Source organism: Mobula birostris, chromosome 3 (genome assembly GCF_030028105.1).
Source record: "Mobula birostris isolate sMobBir1 chromosome 3, sMobBir1.hap1, whole genome shotgun sequence".
Lineage (NCBI taxonomy): Eukaryota > Metazoa > Chordata > Chondrichthyes > Myliobatiformes > Myliobatidae > Mobula > Mobula birostris.
The window spans coordinates 223,255,223-223,272,442 of NC_092372.1; the positions used below are offsets into that span (position 1 = coordinate 223,255,223).

Sequence of the window (17,220 nt, forward strand, 5' to 3'; positions counted from 1 at the left end):
TTTTAGGGGACAGGCCAAATTTCTTTAGTTTTCTCAGGAAGTAAAGGCGCTGGTGGGCCTTCTTGGCAGTGGACTCTGCTTGGTCGGACCAATCAGGCTATTTGTGATCACCAATGTGTCTCACCAATGGCTCGAGCAAGTTTGTACAGATGTACCACAGAGAGCAATCTAACTAGTCGTCATTGTCGCATCAATCTGACATCATTGTCTGGTATTGGGGTGGTGTGGAGGGGGTGCTGCACAGGATTGGAAAGAGCTGCAGCAGGTCATAAACTCAGTCAGCGCCGTCACCGGCACTCGCCCCCCCGGCATGGAGGACACCTTCAAAAGGCGGTGCCTCAAAAAGGCAGCATCCATGATAAAGGACCCCATCGCCCAGCTGTGCCCTCTTCTCATTGCTACCATCAGGGAGGAGGTACAGGGGCACTGAAGACACACACCCAATGACTCAGGGACAGCTTCTTCCCCTCTGCTGTCAGATTTCTGAATGGACATTGAACCCATGAACACTACCTCACTGGCTCTCTTTTTCCACCAGCCATGCATATATTTAAAAGTTTTTAAATATATTGTGTATTATGTATTTGCTGCCGCAATACAGTACATTAATTTCAAGAATACAGTCAAGGAATGAGGAATTTGGATTTTATTAGCTGAGGGACATCACAGACACTTACAAACGCTACAATTTTACAACACCAGGAACTGCCTGATGTGGAGGAATCAGACTGCGCAAAGATCCGGTTAAAAATGCTGTCAAACACCAACAGAAGAATTCGCGTTAGTGGTCTCGGCTGTTAGAAATCTGTTCAGGTCAGAGCCCTGTGCTTTCTTATTGCTCTGTTATGTCAAGGCTAGGTCAGAGTAGAGGGATTCAAGGGAGCGGATTTGAGGAGGAGTTTGTTTTTCACCCAGAGAGAGGGCAGAATTGGAATGCTCTCACAATGCCGGAGGAACTCAGCAGGTCTGATGGCATCAATGGAGCAAAATGAACAGTCAGTGTTTCGCACTGAAACCCCTTGTCAGGATTGGAGAGGAAGTGGGAAAGAGGCCAGAATAAGAAGCTGGTACTCCTTCCCCGCCTTCTCATTCTGAATCCTTCCCCTTTCCTCTCCAGTCCAGAAATGGTAGGGCATTAAAGAATGCTTTAGAACAGAGGGATCTAGGAATAATGGTGCATAGTTCCCTGAAGGTGAAATCTCATGTGGATAGGGTGGTGAAGAAAGCTTTTGGTTTGCTGGCCTTTATTAATCAGAGCATTGAGTATAGGAGTTGGGATGTAATGTTAAAATTGTACAAGGCATTGGTAAGGCCAAATCTGGAGTATTGTGTACAGTTCTGGTCACTGAATTATAGGAAAGATGTCAATAAAATTGAGAGAGTACAGAGGAGGTTTACTAAAATGTTGCCTGGGTTTCATCTCCTAAGTTACAGAGAAAGATTGAACAAGTTAGGTCTTTATTCTTTGGAGCGTAGAAGGTTGAGGGGAGACTTGATAGAGGTGTTTAAAATTATGGGGGGGATTGATAGAGTTGACGTGGTTAGACTTTTTCCATTGAGAGTGGGGAAGATTCAAACAAGAGGGCATGGGTTGAGAGTTAGAGGACAAAAGTTTAGGGGTAACATGAGGGAGAACTTCTTTACTCAGAGAGTGGTGGCTGTGTGGAACGAGCTTCCAGCAGAAGTGGTTGAGGCGGGTTCTATGTTGTCATTTAAAGTTAAATTGGATAGATATATGGACAGGAAAGGAATGGAGGGTTATGGGCTGAGTGCAGGTTGGTGGGAATAGGATAGGGTAAGAGTTCAGCATGAAAGTAGGATAGGGTAAGAGTTCAGCATGGACTAGAAGGGCCGAGATGGCCTGTTTCCATGCTGCAATTGTTATATGGTTATATGAAGGATCTCAGCCTGAAATGCCGACTGTTTATTCCCCTCCTCAGATGCTGCCCAACCTGCCGAGTTCCTCCTGCGCTTTGTGTGTGTGGCTCTGCATTTCCAGCATCTGCAGACTTCCAACTCTGTTAACGTGTTTGCCTTTATTTCCACATGTGGGAGAATCACAAACAGGAAGATAACACCGCCCTCTCATTGTAGCTCACACCCTCTAACTGAGGCAGCATTCTGGTGAACCTTGTCAGCACCCCCCCCCAAAGCCTTCACATCCTTCCCTAACGAGGTGGCCTGGTCTGGATACAATACTCCAAGTGTGGCCTAGCCAAACTGTTGAGTGGCTATGGCATGACTCTGCTACTCTGACACTCACATTGAAGACACGCATGCCGATTACCCTTGTTGTTGTTACCCCCCTGCCCACTTGTGGGGACACTTCTGGGAAGCTGAGGACTTGGACCCCAAGATCTCTCTGTGCATCAGTGCTGGTAAGGGTTCTGGAATAACTTTGATCTTTGGGGCGTGAGGTTTCCCCCGTCAGCAAACGGGAGACCCGATGGCACGCCAGGAATTCAGAGGCACGATGTCTGCGAGCCTGGGTTGGGGACCTGGAGCCAACCTGCCCTGGTGTTAGAGGACTGTCTGTGTGCAAGTGGGTAGGAGGGAGGGAGGGGCTACTCCTGCTGCTGTTGTTTTTGGCTTTGCTTGCGTGTTGTCATGCTGACCATTGTGGGCATGCCCCATTGGCTTCGTAATGTGCAGTGACACTTGCAAGCTGTTCCATTGACCCTTAGGCTGTGTTGGTTGTAAACACAAACAATGCATTCCACTGTATGTTCCATAAGACCGTAAGATATAGGAACAGAATTAGGCCATTCGGTCCATCGAGTCTGCTCAACTCCACATCTTCCATCTCCTCCCTGTAACCTTTGACACCCTTACTAATCAAGAACCTATTAACCTCCACGTGAGACATATCCAATAACTTGGTCTCCACTACTGTCTGTGGCAATGAATTCCATAAAGTCACCCCCCACCACCACTGCAGAAAAAACTTCCTCCTCATCCCTGTTCCAAATGGACATCCCTCTATTCTGAGGCCGTGTCTTCTGGTCCTAGACGCACCCACCATAGGAAACATCCTCTCCACATCCACCCTTTCTCGGCCTCTCAATATGAATAGGTTTCTGTGAGATCCCCCTCATACTTCTAAACTCCAGCAAGTACAGGTCCAGAACCATTAAACACTCCTCGTACATTAACTCTTTCATTCCCATGGCCATTCCTGTGAACCTTCTCTGGACTCCCTCCACTGTCAGCACACCCTTTCTTAGATGAGGGGCTCAAATGTGCTCATAACACCCTAAGAGTGGTCTCTTTGTACATGGGATAAATAAGTGAGTCTCAGATTTGAAATCCCTATTAGATTTTGGGGTGACTGTCCCACAACAAAAGCTTCATGCCCTGCACTTCTGAACAAGTGGAACCACTCTCTCTAAATCCATGCTGTCAGCATCTTCCATGGTTTCTAGGCCCTCCAGATGGTCGTCGTCCCAGACCCAACGTCCTTGGTTTGCACATAATGGATGATCTAACCTGGACCCACAACACCTCCTCATTCGTCAAGAAGGCCCAGCAGCACCTACACTTTGAGGCGTGGAAGGCTCCCTAGCCTCATTCTAGCAACGTTCTACCACCTAGAGCATCCTGTCTGCCTGCATCTTGATGTGCTACAGAAGCTGAAAGACGTCAGACTGTTAGACCCTGCAGAGGACAGTGAAAACCACCAAGAGGACCACCAGGGTCTCCCACCACCCCCCCCCCATTTGTGCCATTTCCCAGGAGTGTTGTACACAAAAGGTCTAAAGCACTGTTGAGGATCCCTACCCCACAGTCCCTTTAACTCACTAGCACCAGGACTCGGACTGCCAGACTGGGTAACAGCTTCTTCCCTTGGGCTGTGAGGCTAATGAATACCCTGTCACCACCGATGTCTCGTCACCAGGACAGTGGGCTGTTTATTGTTCACCTGTACTGCACACTACATGACTTTCAATGATACTTTATTAACTTATCTGTGGTAATATTTTGTTTTATGTGCTGTGTGTGATAGGTTTTGTGGGTGCACTGTGGTCCGGAGGAATGTTGTTTCATTTGGCTGTATGTATGTACAGTCAGATGACAAAGAAACTTGAATTTGAGACTGAGAAGGACTTCCTTGATGGGGAAACAATTCTTTCTCCTAGTTTTACTTTTGGTTTCGGCTTGTTAATTTGTGATTACAAATCAAGATTTATGGTTCCACAGTCTCTCTGCCTAGTCCCCCCGGGGTGGGGTGGGCGGGGAGGTTCGACCTTGAGTTGTAGACAGAGTAATTCAGCACAAAAACAGGCCCAGCCAAGTACTCATCTGTGGTAGTCCTATTCATCTGCATTCTTCTAAACCTTTCCTGTCAATGTACCCGCCCACGTGCCTTGTAAGTGCTGTTATTGTCTCTGCCTCAGCTCACTCCATTTACACACCACCCACTTCCCCTCAGATCCCTTTTAAATTATTCCCCTCTGACCTTAAACCTATGGCCCTCGAGTGCAACACCCACAAAATGCAGGTCGGGCAGCATCTATGGAGAGGAATAAACAGTCGATGTTTTGGGTCAAGACTCCTGATTTCCAACATCCACAAAATCTCTTGTGTTTATGTCCTCTAGTTTTTGGTTCCTGATCCTGGACTGTGTGCATCCAGCTGATCTGTACCCTTCCTGATCTTATACAGCTCTATAGGTCACCCTCCATCTCCGACACTCCAGAAGTCCTCGCTTGTCCAACTTCTCCCCACCTCAGGCCCCCGAATCCTGGAAGCATCCTTATAAATCTTCCCTACACTCTTCCTCCCTTGCTTACTAACCAAACGGTACACCTCACCATCATCTTGTACAACAGCAATATGACATCTCAACTCTTACACATCATGTCCTGACTGAAGGAGACAATCCACGCAGACTGTGAATGTGAAATAAAGGAAACATTTCCAGTTTTGGTGACCTATCTAAGACCACAAGACATAGGAGCAGAATTAGGCCATTTGCTCCGCCATTTCATCATGGCTGATCCATTTCCCTCTCAACTCCAACCTGCTGCCTTCTCCCCCTATCCCTTCATGCCTTGACCAATCAAGAACCTATCAACCTCTACTTTAGATATACCCAATGACTTGGCTTCCACAGCTGCCTGTGGCAACGAATTCCACAAACTCATCACCTTCTGACTGAAGAAAATCCTCCTCATCTCCGTCCTAAATGGACATCCCTCTATTCTGAGGCTGTGCCCTCTGGTCCTAGACTCCCCCACCAGAGGAAACATCCTCTCCACATCCACTCTTTCAACGTTTGATCAGTTTCAATGGGAACTCCCATCCCCTCACTCTTCTGAATTCCAGTGAGTGGAGGCCCAGAGCCATCAAACGCTCTGCATATGACAAGCCGTTCAATCCTGGAATCATTTCCGGAAACCTCCTTTGAACCCTCTCCAATGTCAGCATGTCCTTTCTTGGATAAGGGGCCCAAAACTGCCCGCAGTGCTCACGTGAGGCCTCACCAGCACCTTATAGAGCATCAATGTTACATCCTTGCTTTTATTTTCGAGAAGCGATATAACATCCCGAGGGGGTGGAGATAAAGCGGATGGTCACAGTCTTTACCCCAGGGCAAGGGGGACTAAAACTAGAGGTGAGGGCGGAAGATTTAGAGGGGACCTGAGGGACAACTTCCACACCGAGGGTGGTGGGCGTTTGAATGAGGACATAAAACAGAACGGTACAGGAACAGGCCCTTCAGCCTACAAAGTTGTGCTAAACCAGTTAAATGGCCAACTAAGCTAATCCCTTCTGCCTACACAATGTCCATAACCTACCATTTCTCACACATTCATATGCCCATCTAAACGTCTCTTAAAAGTCCCTGAAGTATCTGCCTCTACACCACCCCAGACAGCCACCATTCTCTGTGTTAAATACTTGCCTCTCACATCTCCTTTGAACTTACCACTCTTGCCTTAACTGTGTGCCCCCTGGTACGAGCTGACAGAGGGTGTGCTAGAAGCAGGCACAATGCATTTAGACAGGTACGTGGACAGGAGAAGGTTTAGAGCAGGGGTTCCCAACCTGGGGTGCGTGGCATTTAAAAAAAAAAGGTTGGGAACCCTGGGTTTGGAGGGAGATGAGCCAAACGCGGGCAAATGGATCGGGCTTGAATGGGCGTCTTGGTAACTTTAAGTGTCTGCTTCTGGGCTCTGCATGTCTCTACGCTCTCCGGGCCACGGGAAGTTGTGGGGAAACCCCTTTATCGAGGGGGCGGTGGGAACGTGGAACCCACTCCCAGGGGGCTGAGATCAAAGAGAGTGAATTAATTCTATCTCAAGAGATTCCGTAGGTGCTGGAAATCCAGAACAAAACACACACAGTGCTGGAGAGCTCAGCAACTCAGGCAGCGTCTATGGAGGGGAATGAAGAGTCGACGTTTCCGGCCAAGACCCTTCAGCAGGGACGTAGAAAGGAAGAGAGAAGGAGCCAGAATTAGATGGTTTGCTGGGGAGGGGGAGGAAGTACCAGCTAGAAGGTGATAGGTGAGACCAGGTGATGGAGAGGTGGGTGGATGGGGCATGAAGTGAGAAGCTGGAGGTGATAGGTGAGACTAGGTGATGGAAAAGGTGGGTGGGTGGGGCGGAGTGAGAAGCTGGGAGGTGATAGATGGAAAAGGTGAGCAAATTAATTGAAGGGAAGGTTGGATAAGCATGGTGGGAGATGGGGAATGGGCTGGGCTAGGCTTGGATACACGGTTGTCAGCAGGGACTTCCCAAATCAAAGTGGGAAGAATGTGCGCAGCAGGTAGTAGACGGGCTGAATGGCCAGCTCGCGATTTTTATTTTCATCGGTTTAGCAGATCCGCAGCGAGGAGATATAGAAGCAGGAGAACGCTGGGAACACGGGCTCGGTGAAGGTGGTTTGGAACGTGTGCAAGTGTTTGGGGCGTCATTGACCTGGTAGAAGGCGAGGCTACCGGCCTCGTAGTCCAGCTCCACTTGAACCTGCTGTGAGAGGGGTCGCTGACAATGTTGGTGTGGTTGCCGTGGTGGCTGGCGGTCAGGGAGCCATGGCTGAAGTGGAGGCACCAAGCTTTATCACTGTCGGTCAGGTCGGAGCCGTGGCCCTCCGCGGGATGCTGCCGTAGGCCACCCCGATGGCCCAGGCGATGCCCTCGGCCTCCACCAGCCAGGTGTGGTAGGCCCGACGAGAAGCTCTGACAGCACAGGATCTGCCGGTGAGTACGAAACCTCTCGGGATTGGACGGGTAGGGCTGCAGGTCGTACCCGAACGCCAGCGACGCGCGTCTTCCGAGATGGTCAGAAACCAGTAGGCTGTCCTGGGGGTCCAAAGTGAGGCGTGCCCATTCACCTGGAAGTGACAGAGCCGGGCGGGGGGGGGGGGGGGGAAGAGAGACACATTGTCAACTAATGTAGCCAGCAGAATCAGAGACCCCACCCATCCCAGTCACTCTCACGTCTCCCTCTCCCATCGGACAGAAGATACAAACCCTGAAAGTAGGGACCACCAGCTCAACGGCAGCTTCTATCACAATGGTTCAAGACTGTCGAGCGATCCCCCAGTACAATAAGGTGGACTCTTGACATTACCTCATTATGGTGTCCTGGGGGCAGCCCACAAGTGTTGCCATGCCAACACAGCATGCCCACAACTTTACTAACCCTCACCTGTGCATCCGGAGCACTTGGAGGAAACCCACGGAATCACAGGGAGAACGTGCAAACTCCTTACGGACAGTGGCGGCAATTGAACCCAGATTGGTGGTCATTGGCATTGTAAAGTAAAGTAAAGGCATCCGTTAGTCTTGCAAGACCATGGATCTGCGCCTGGAAAGTCTTCACTCTCCAGGGCGCAGGCCTGGGCAAGGTTGTATGGAAGACCGGCAGTTGCCCATGCTGCAAGTCTCCCCTCTCCATGACACCGATGTTGTCCAAGGGAAGGGGCATTAGGACCCATACAGCTTGCATCAGTGTCGTCGCAGAGCAATGTGTGGTTAAGTGCCTTGCTCAAGGACACAACATGTTCCCTCGGCTGGGGCTCGAACTCACGACCTTCAGGTCGCTAGGTCCAATGCCTTAACCACTTGGCCACGTGTCCACACATTTTTTTCTTGGCATTGTAACCAGTACGTTACTTGCAAAGCGTATTTGCAAGTGTTGCCGCGAGTTACCGGGGCATTGGCGCTCCCTCCCACTCACCAATGATGGTCGTTATCACTGAGTGGTAGACCATGGCCTTATCAACCAGCTCCTTGGCATGTTCCGCTATCAGTTTCATGTTCAGTGTGTCCTTGGAAAGGGTTGGAACTTTCTGTTCTCGGATCTCCAAGGCCCTGCAAAGAAGCGCGGAGACATCAGCTGGCATTGACTTCCCCGAGACACGAGAGGTTTTGCAGATGCTGGACATCCAGGGCAGCAACACACACAGGGCTGGAAAGGGAGAGGGGCAATGCCAGAAGGGGAAGGTGAGGGGGGAGGGAAGGAAGAAAATCTGGAAGGTGACAGGTGAAGCCAGGTAGGGGTACGAAGTAAGAAGCAGGGAGGTGATGGGTGGGAAAGGTTAAGAGCTGAAGGAGGAGAAATCTGACAGGCAAGGAGGGTGGGACCATGGGAGAAAGGGAAGGAGGAGAACCACGAGAGGGAGGTGATGGGCAGCAGTCAGAGTGGGGGATGGAAAAAGAGAGAGGTGGGGAGGCAGGGAGGCAGGGGAAGAGGACTGGAAGTTAGAGAAATCCATGTTTCATGCTATCAGGTTTGAGAATACCCGGACAGATTACGAGGTGTCGCTGTTCCAGTCTGAGTGTGGTCTCATCGTGGCATTAGAGAAGGTCGTGGACTGACGTGTCAGAACTCTTGTAGAGCACCTAGGCTTTAGCACCTAACCAATCCAGCTCCTCGCCCAAGTCTCTGCCTCAGGATCTTTGACCTTTAACTCAGAACCTATCCACAACAACTCAGGAAGCAGTAAGGCCAACACGGACCTTCTGATGCTACCCCCACCTCACTGCGTGACAGAGGAACCCATTTTCCCCTCCCCCACAGGAAGCTCTTCACCACCCCTCCCACCCATACCAGGCCAATTCTGCCTCCTCCATCAGCTTCTTGATTACCTCAATGATCAGCACCTCTCCAGAATCCCACCCCACCTTCCCAACCTGGGGGGCCAATGGAGGTCACTCTGAAGACTTTAGCACCAGGCTCCGGGTGGCCCGGACTTGTTTGTGAAGGGTGCTGGACCCTGCCCTCGAATGAGCGCAGGGCATCCCTGGATTTCACCAACACCTTTAAGCTAGCTTTGTCCATGAGTCGGGAAAGTAAGGAACCGAGTTGTTGAGGGACAATTAAGGAGGCAGGTTTTCCCGATGGCCATCCATTTGAATTCTTCTTCCTATTCCCATTCCATTGTGTCAGTCCATGGCCTCCTCTACGTTCACGGTGAGGCCACACCCACATTGGGGGAGTAACACCTTATGTTTCATCTGGGTAGCGTCCAACCAGACAGCATGAACATCGATTTCTCCAGCTTCTAGAAATTTCTCCCCCCCCCCCCGTCTTTCTCCAGTCCTCATTCTGGCTCCTTTCGCACCCCATCTCTTCCCTTCACCTGCCCATCACCTCCCTCCAATACCCCTGTTCCTTCCCCTCCTCTCATGGTCCACTGCCCCTCTCCTATCAGGTTCCTCCTTCTTCAGCTCTTCACCCATTCCACCTATCACCTCGCAGCTTCTTACTTCATCCTCCCTCCCTCACTCAGCCATCTTTGCCCTCACCTGGTCTCACCTATCACCTGCTAACTTGTACCCCTCCCTTCCCCCACCATCTTATTCTGGCTCTTCCCCTTTCCTTTCCAGTCCTGATGAAGGCTTCAGCCCCAAACAGTGACTGTTTATTCCTCTCCACAGATGCTGCCTGACCTGCTGGGTTCTTCCAGCATTTTCTGTGTGTTTCTTTGAACATTTATTTTGTCTTCCCCTGCCTTGTTACTGTGCTGTTCTGTGTTACGCTGGTTCTGGGCAGGGAGAGGCAAGGGTTAAGATGTCCCACACTCAAAGACTGGCTTCGATGCACTTTAAGTATCAGTGGACTCAGTTCAGTAAAGGATCATCACACAAACATTAATAGAAGTAATTACTTGTCAGTTTCTAAAGCAATTGGAAAGTGGCTTCCCGCAGTGAAACTAGCAGCTTGTGTTCTTGAGGAGCAATGGTGTCTGATTATGTTGGGAGGCTACACACAAACAGGCTTTTTTCCCCTAAGAGTGGTTCCCCTTTGAATTTAATAATGGGAGCTCTCAGGGTGTTTATAAGTTGGGCATTCATAACTCAGAGGGGTGGCCCACTAAGTCATTTAGCCATCTCGCAATCCGCTCCCAGTCTGACTTTCCTCTCTACCCGGTGTACACTGCAACCGTGAGCTAAACGGGGCACCCGCTGGGAGTCCTGCTGCCCATAAGAGCCCCTTCCGGACTTGTGCACACAGCCCAATCCACCACAGGAACCAGCCTGCCCCCCCCAACCCTCTCCACTTACACTTCACTCTGTCTCGGTAAAGCAACCAACGTAATGAAAGCCCCCACAGAAGATATAATAGCTTGAAAGCACGTAGCACCAGGTTCAAGGATGGCTTCTGTCCCATTGTGATCAGACCGCTTGTTTGACAAGATGGACTCTTGACCTCACGATCTACCTTGTCGTGACCCTGGTACTTTGTCAACCTGCGCTGCACATTCTCTGTACCTGTTCCACCTATGGCCCAGCCCAGCGCAGGCAAACCCCTCCCCAACACTGAGCACATCTACACAGGGCACCACTGCAGGAAGGCAGCCAGGGACCCCCACCACCAAGGCCATGCTCTCTTCTCGCTGCTGCCATCAGGAAGCCTCCGGACCCCCACCACCTGGTTCAGGGGCAGGCATTACCCCTCAACCATCAGGCTCTTGGACCAGTAGGGACAACTTCACTTGCCCCATCACTGAACTGTTCCCACAAGGACTCTTCATCTCATGTTCTCAATATTTATTGCTTATTTATTTAATTTATTGCATATTTGCAGTTTGTTGTCTTTTGCACACTGGTTGTTTGTCCCTCCTGTAGGGTGCGGTCTTTCATTGATTCTATTACGCACCTGGACTTACTGAGTATGCCCGTAAGGAAATGAATCTCAGGGTTGTACATGGAACTTTGATAATAAATTTACTTTGAACTTTCTTGATGAAGTTATGTATGGAATAATCTGTCTGGATGGCCCACAAAGTGAAGCTTTTTGCTGTATCTCAGCATGTGGCAATAGTAAAATCAATGACCAATCGTACTGAACAACTCCGACAAACTTACTTAGAAAGGAGCTCTTTCGCATCCTGTATGGGGTAGGGTGGAAGAAAGGCAGGGAGAGTCGATGAGAGCACTGCGATTAACAGCTCCACATTTGCTCATTAAAACAGCACTGAAACGCAATGGGAAGAGTGACTGCGTTGTAAAGGGTGCAGGGGAGATTCACCGGGATGGAGTGATCTGTTTCAGTTACAAAGAAACAGACAGGCTGGATTTGTTTACTTGTTTTCCTTGGAGCGAAGAAGACTGGAGGTGTGGGGAGGCGGAGGTTGGTGGTGGGTGAATCTGACAGGTATACAAAGTTATTAAGGACACTGAGAGTAAGAAATACTTTACACACAGGACTGATGCACAGATCCAAAATGTTGGATGGCAAATTGTAAGGGTCCTTCTGGGAGATGAATTTAGCTGATAGTGTGACAGATTATGCGGATATAATTCAATCTTTATTGCAAGTCAATTTTACATTTGGAATTAAGAGCTCAAGAGCCACAAGGTAATGCTAGAGCTCTACAAAACTCTGGTCTGGCAAGACCACACTTGGAATATTGTGTTCAGGAAGGACGTGGAAGCTTCAGGGAGGGTGCAGAGGAGATTTACCAGGATGCTGACCAGATTAGAGAGTATATCTTACGAGAATGGGTTGAGTGAGCTAGGGCTTTTCTCTTTGGAGTGAAGGAGGGTGAGAGGTGACTAGATAGAGATGAACAAGATGATAAAAGGCAGAGATCGAGCGGAGAGCCAGACTTTTTCCCAGGGTGGAAATGGTTAAGCAAAGGGACATAATCTTAAGGCGAATGGAGGAAAGTATAGCGGAGATATCAGAGGTGGGTTGCATGGAACAAGCTGCCAGGGGTGGTGATACACGTAGCTACCTTAGGAATGTTTAAGAGACTCAGACAGATGTGTGGATGATGAAAAATGAAAGCTATGTAGGAGGAAAGGGTTAGACTGATCTTGGGAGTAAATTAAAAAGTTAGCACAACATTGTGGGCCGAAGGGCCTGTACTGTGCTGAACTGATTCCACAGTCTATGGACTCACTCTTAAGGGCTCTACAACTCTTGTTCTTGATATTTATTGCTTACTTTGTATTTACTGTGAATCAGTGGATCTTGGGGTAGTACACGGCGACGTGTATGTACGTTTACTTTGCTCTACGTTCTGAAGGTGGAAGTACCTGGATGAAGACCAGAGGTTCTGCCTGGGACAGGTCCTGGGCCCTGTCGTCGACCTGCTGAATCAGATCCATCTTCTGGTCCAGCATCTCAGAGCACTTGGAAGTGCTGGCCAGCAAGCGGTCCCCCTCCTCGTCCACCTTCACCAGCAAGGACGACTCCCCCTCCTCCAGGCTCCTCCGCCACTCAGCAAACTTCTTGGACAGGTTTCCTTTCAGCTGCGCGATCTGCGTCTGCAATACCAAGAGTAGCGGCCCATTGGTTAGCCTGGTCCGCGATCGGGGAGGGACGCTACCTCCCCTCGTGAGGAGTGGGGGGGGAGGTAGGGCAGGGAGGGTGGGGGAAGACCAGAACAGAAGCCTTGACCCCAGACTTGGAACTGCTGGGAAGCAGCGGCCAACAGCATCGGGTCAAACATTTCACCCCCTGCGACACACGGGTGGGGTCAGGTGGAGGGCCAGGGAAGAGGGAAGAAGATAAGAGACAGGAGGGATGTGGAGGCATTGGGGGGGTGTAGAATTCACACGGAGTCTGGGGGTTACCCCCAGAACAAACTCTCTCTTCATCACAAGCTGACATCAACAGGAGAGTGCTGCACTTTCATTATTCTTTACTGTTGCTTGTCTACTTTTCCCCATGTGCACTGTGTGTAGATAGAGTGAGGCAGACCTTTAGCAGTGCACAGCTTCAGTGTCTATGTGAGCAGAACGCAGTTCCACAATGACAGTACCTCCTCCCCGGACGGTCCCAAGCCCGGCTGTGAATGCAGGAGGGTCGGGCATGCGACGAGCAACCCCATCCTGGTAAAACCCAGAGCTACAGAAATGTTGAGAGAAGCTCCCTGGGACCTCTGCTTAGGTGACGTGTGAAGTGGTGTTGTGAAAACAGAAGGGACGGAGCTGATCAACCTGCAGCCCAGCACTGAGGAATCTGCTGAGCTGCTGCTGGTGGCCCACGTCCCAGCTCAACCCGCTTATGAAAGAGGAAGGGGAAAAAAAAGCAGTACAGTGGCAAACTCTTGCCCTGGAGTTTTATGAAGTCATTTAATTTAGTGATACAGTGCTGGACTGGCCCCTTCGGACCAGCGGGCTGCACCACACACTGATTTAACCCTTACCTAGTCACAGGACAATTTACAATGACCAACCAACTCACTAACCGGTACGGCTGCGGACTGTGGGAGGAAACCAGGGCACCCGGAGGAAACCCACACGCTCACTGGAAAGACGTACAAACTCCTTACAGAGGACGCTGGGATTGAACTCTGAACAGCGATGTCCTGAGCTGTAACAGCACTGCACCTACCACCACACTACTGTGGCACTGCTGCTGGGCGAGTGCCCAGGCATGAGTTCACCTTGGCCTACTCTTCAGGTTCAGGGACAGATCAACCTCCAGGGTCCTGAACCAGAGTGGATAACTTCACTTCACCACAACACTGACTGGCCCCACAACCTATGGGTTCACTCACAAGACTCTGCGGCTCCTGTTCCTCACTATAATTTCTTTAATTATTTACTTTTATTCGCAGTTTGCCTTTTGCACGTTGGTTGTCTGTCCGTCCCGCTGTGTGTGTGTGTGTGTGTGTGTGTGTGTGTGTGTGTGTGTTAGAAACCAGCAAGGAGCAGTGCTTCAGTGGAACAAGAAAGGGTTAATCGATTCCCTTTCATTCTGGTAAACTCTGGTGAAAACAGGTCTAGACAATCCACGATTGTCCCATCATCCCATATCATCAGTCTGGTGAATCTTCACAGTACTCGCTCTGTAGTGAGTACTGTGTATAATTAGACATACGAGCAGAGTTAAGCCATTCAGCCCATCAAGTCTGCTCCACCATTCCATCATGGCCAATTTTCAGTATCATCCCTTTCAACCACGTTCTCCTGCCTTCTCCCCAGAATCTTTGACACCCTTATGAATCAAGAACCTATCAATCTTCACTTAAATACTCTAGGGACTACAGGACTTGACCCAAAACGTTGACCTTTTCTTACCCTCCCCACCCAACACATGCTGCTTGATCCACCAAGCTCCTCCTGACTATGTCTAAAAGAGATACACCTGCTTCATCTTCAACCACTCGCAGAGGTACAGCTTCCACTTGGGGATAGAGACTTCCAAAGATTGAACTCCCTCCCCTGCAACTACCCGTCTCAGTTTTAAACCTCCGCACCCTATCTCATAACTAAATTCCCTCATCCGAGATGTTTCCACTGGTGAAAACAGAGTTACAGAGCAGCACGTCACAGAAACATGCCCTGCAGCTCATCTCGTCCACGCCAAATTGTTCTTCTGCCCAGTCCCATCAATCTGCACCTGGACCATAGTCCTCCATACCCCTCCCACCCAGGCTCCTATCCAAACTTCTCAACATCTACACTTTCAATCCTCTCAAAATTCCAAGAAGACAACCATCATTCTCCTAAGTCTCAAAGCAAAGGAGTTCGATGACCAATAGTGTTCTGCAAAGATCTGCTCTGGAACCTCTACTCTTTGTGACTTCTATAAGTTACTTGGAGGAGGAAGTGGAAGGGTGGGCAAGTAAGTTGCTTGATGACACCAAGGATGGAGGAGTTGTAGACAGTGTAGAAGGTTGTCGTTGGTTACAATGGGACACAGACAGTATGCGGAGCCAGGCTGATAAGTGGCAGATGGAGTTCAGCCTGCAAAGGTGTGGAAGAGGGTTAGAGTAGGTTACAAGGTTGGCACATCACTGTGGGCTGAAGGGCCTGAACTGTGCTGTAGAGTTCTATGTGCCATGTTCTAAAATGGATCTTGTTTTGTTCTCCTCATGGTAGGACCAGCATCTCATCCAGGAACTTCAGTCTCAGCCAGACCCACTCACTCAACTGGTCTTCTGGTACATCAGCTGTGGTTTCATTCTGTCAAAAGTCATTTCATTACTTTAGCTACCAACTTCCTCCCCACCCCCACCTTCACGTCTCCCCTACCTTAATTTCATTTTCGGACTTTTTCAGATCTTGGTACTTGAAGTGACAGTTCTGTTGAGTTTGGAAAAGAGCCTTCACCTGGCTGAGCAACTTGCCCTAGAAAGAGAGCAGAGAAATATTGCCAAGGTAATTGGAGATCATTAAAGATAAAGGGGATATTCCACACCTCATTCCCACTCTGACATGTCGGTTCATGTCCTCTTCCACCATCACGAAGAGGACACTCTCATGTTGGCGGAGCAACACCTCATTACAAGGATGTAATGTTGAGGCTTTGGTGAGGCCTCACTTGGAGTATTGTGAGCAGTTTTTACCTTATCTCCTTATCTTGGAAAGGATGTGCTGAAACAGAGAGGGTTCAAAGGAGGTCATGAAAGTGATTTCAGAACTGAATGGCTTGTCATATGAAGAGTGTTTGATGGCTCTGGGCACGTATTCACTGGAATTCAGAAGAATGAGAGTTGACCTCATAGAAATCTATTGAATGGTGAAAGGCCTTGATAGTGTAGATGTGGAAAGGATGTTTCCTATGGTGGGAGAGTCTAACACCAGAGGACATAGCCTCAGAATAGAAGGGCATCCTTTTAGAATGGAGATGAGGAGCAATTTCTTCAGCGAGAGAGTGGTGACTCTGTGGAATTCTTTGCTACTAGCAGCTGTGGAGGCCAAGTCTTTATGTACACTTAAGACAGAAGTTGATATATCCTTGATTGGTCAGGGCATGAAGGGATAGCGGGAGGAGGCAGGAGATTGGGGCTGAGAGGAAATATGGATCAACCATGATGAAATGGTGGAGCAGACTTGATGGGCCAAATGGCCTAGCTCTGTTCCTATATCGATGGTCTTCTGGTCGTTTATGGGTGGCTTCCAACATGATAGCGTAACCGTCAATTTGTTTAAATTCCAGTAATTTCTCCCCCTTCCCCATCTCTCCCTTCCCACTCCCCATTCTGCTTACCTCTTCTCTTCTCCTCACCTGTCTACCCCTCCCTCTGGTGCCCCTCTTCCCTTCCCTGTTCTCCGATGGTCTACTCTCCTCTCCTAGCAGATTCTCTCTTTTTCATCCTTTTACCTCTCCCACCTATCACCTCCCAGCTACTCACTTCACCCCCCTCCCCCAGCCACTCTCCCACCTTCCCCCTCACCTGGCTCTACCTGTCGGCTTGTGCTCCTTCCCCTCCCCCCACACAGTACGCCTTTGGACTGTGGGAACAAACTGGAGCACCCGGGGGAAACCCACGCATGGAACAGTGAAGTGCGATTGGTGGTTGATGGTTGGTACAGAATCGACGGGCCGAAGGGTCCATTTCCATGGTGCACCTCTATGATTCAATTTACTGGATGTATTTCAGAAACCAAATTAGGTTTGTTACCACTGACGTGCGTCGTGAAATCTGCTTTGTGACAACAGTACATGTTACAGTAAAAAATATAATTAAAGCAAATTAGAATCAGGTACAGTCAACGTTTCGGGCCGGGACCCTTCGTCAGGACTAACTGAAGGAAGAGTGAGTAAGAGATTTGAAAGTTGGAGGGGGAGGGGGAGATCCAAAATGATAGGAGAAGACAGGAGGGGGAGGGATAGAGCCAAGAGCTGAACAGGTGATTGGCAAAAGGGGATACGAGAGGATCATGGGACAGGAGGCCAAGGGAGAAAGACCAGGGGGGGGTGGACCCAGAGGATGGGCAAGGGGCATAGTCAGAGGGACAGAGGGAGAAAAAGGAGAGAGAGAAAAAAAATTAATAATAATAAATAAATAAATACATAACTGATG

The 17,220-nt window shown here is 49.6% G+C and overlaps 1 pseudogene; it reads right to left on the bottom strand.

Annotated features, from left to right (window-relative positions):
• Window positions 1-631: 631 nt before the first annotated feature.
• Window positions 632-17,220, bottom strand: part of LOC140195596 (E3 ubiquitin-protein ligase TRIM7-like) — a 20,322-nt pseudogene continuing 3,733 nt past the window's right edge.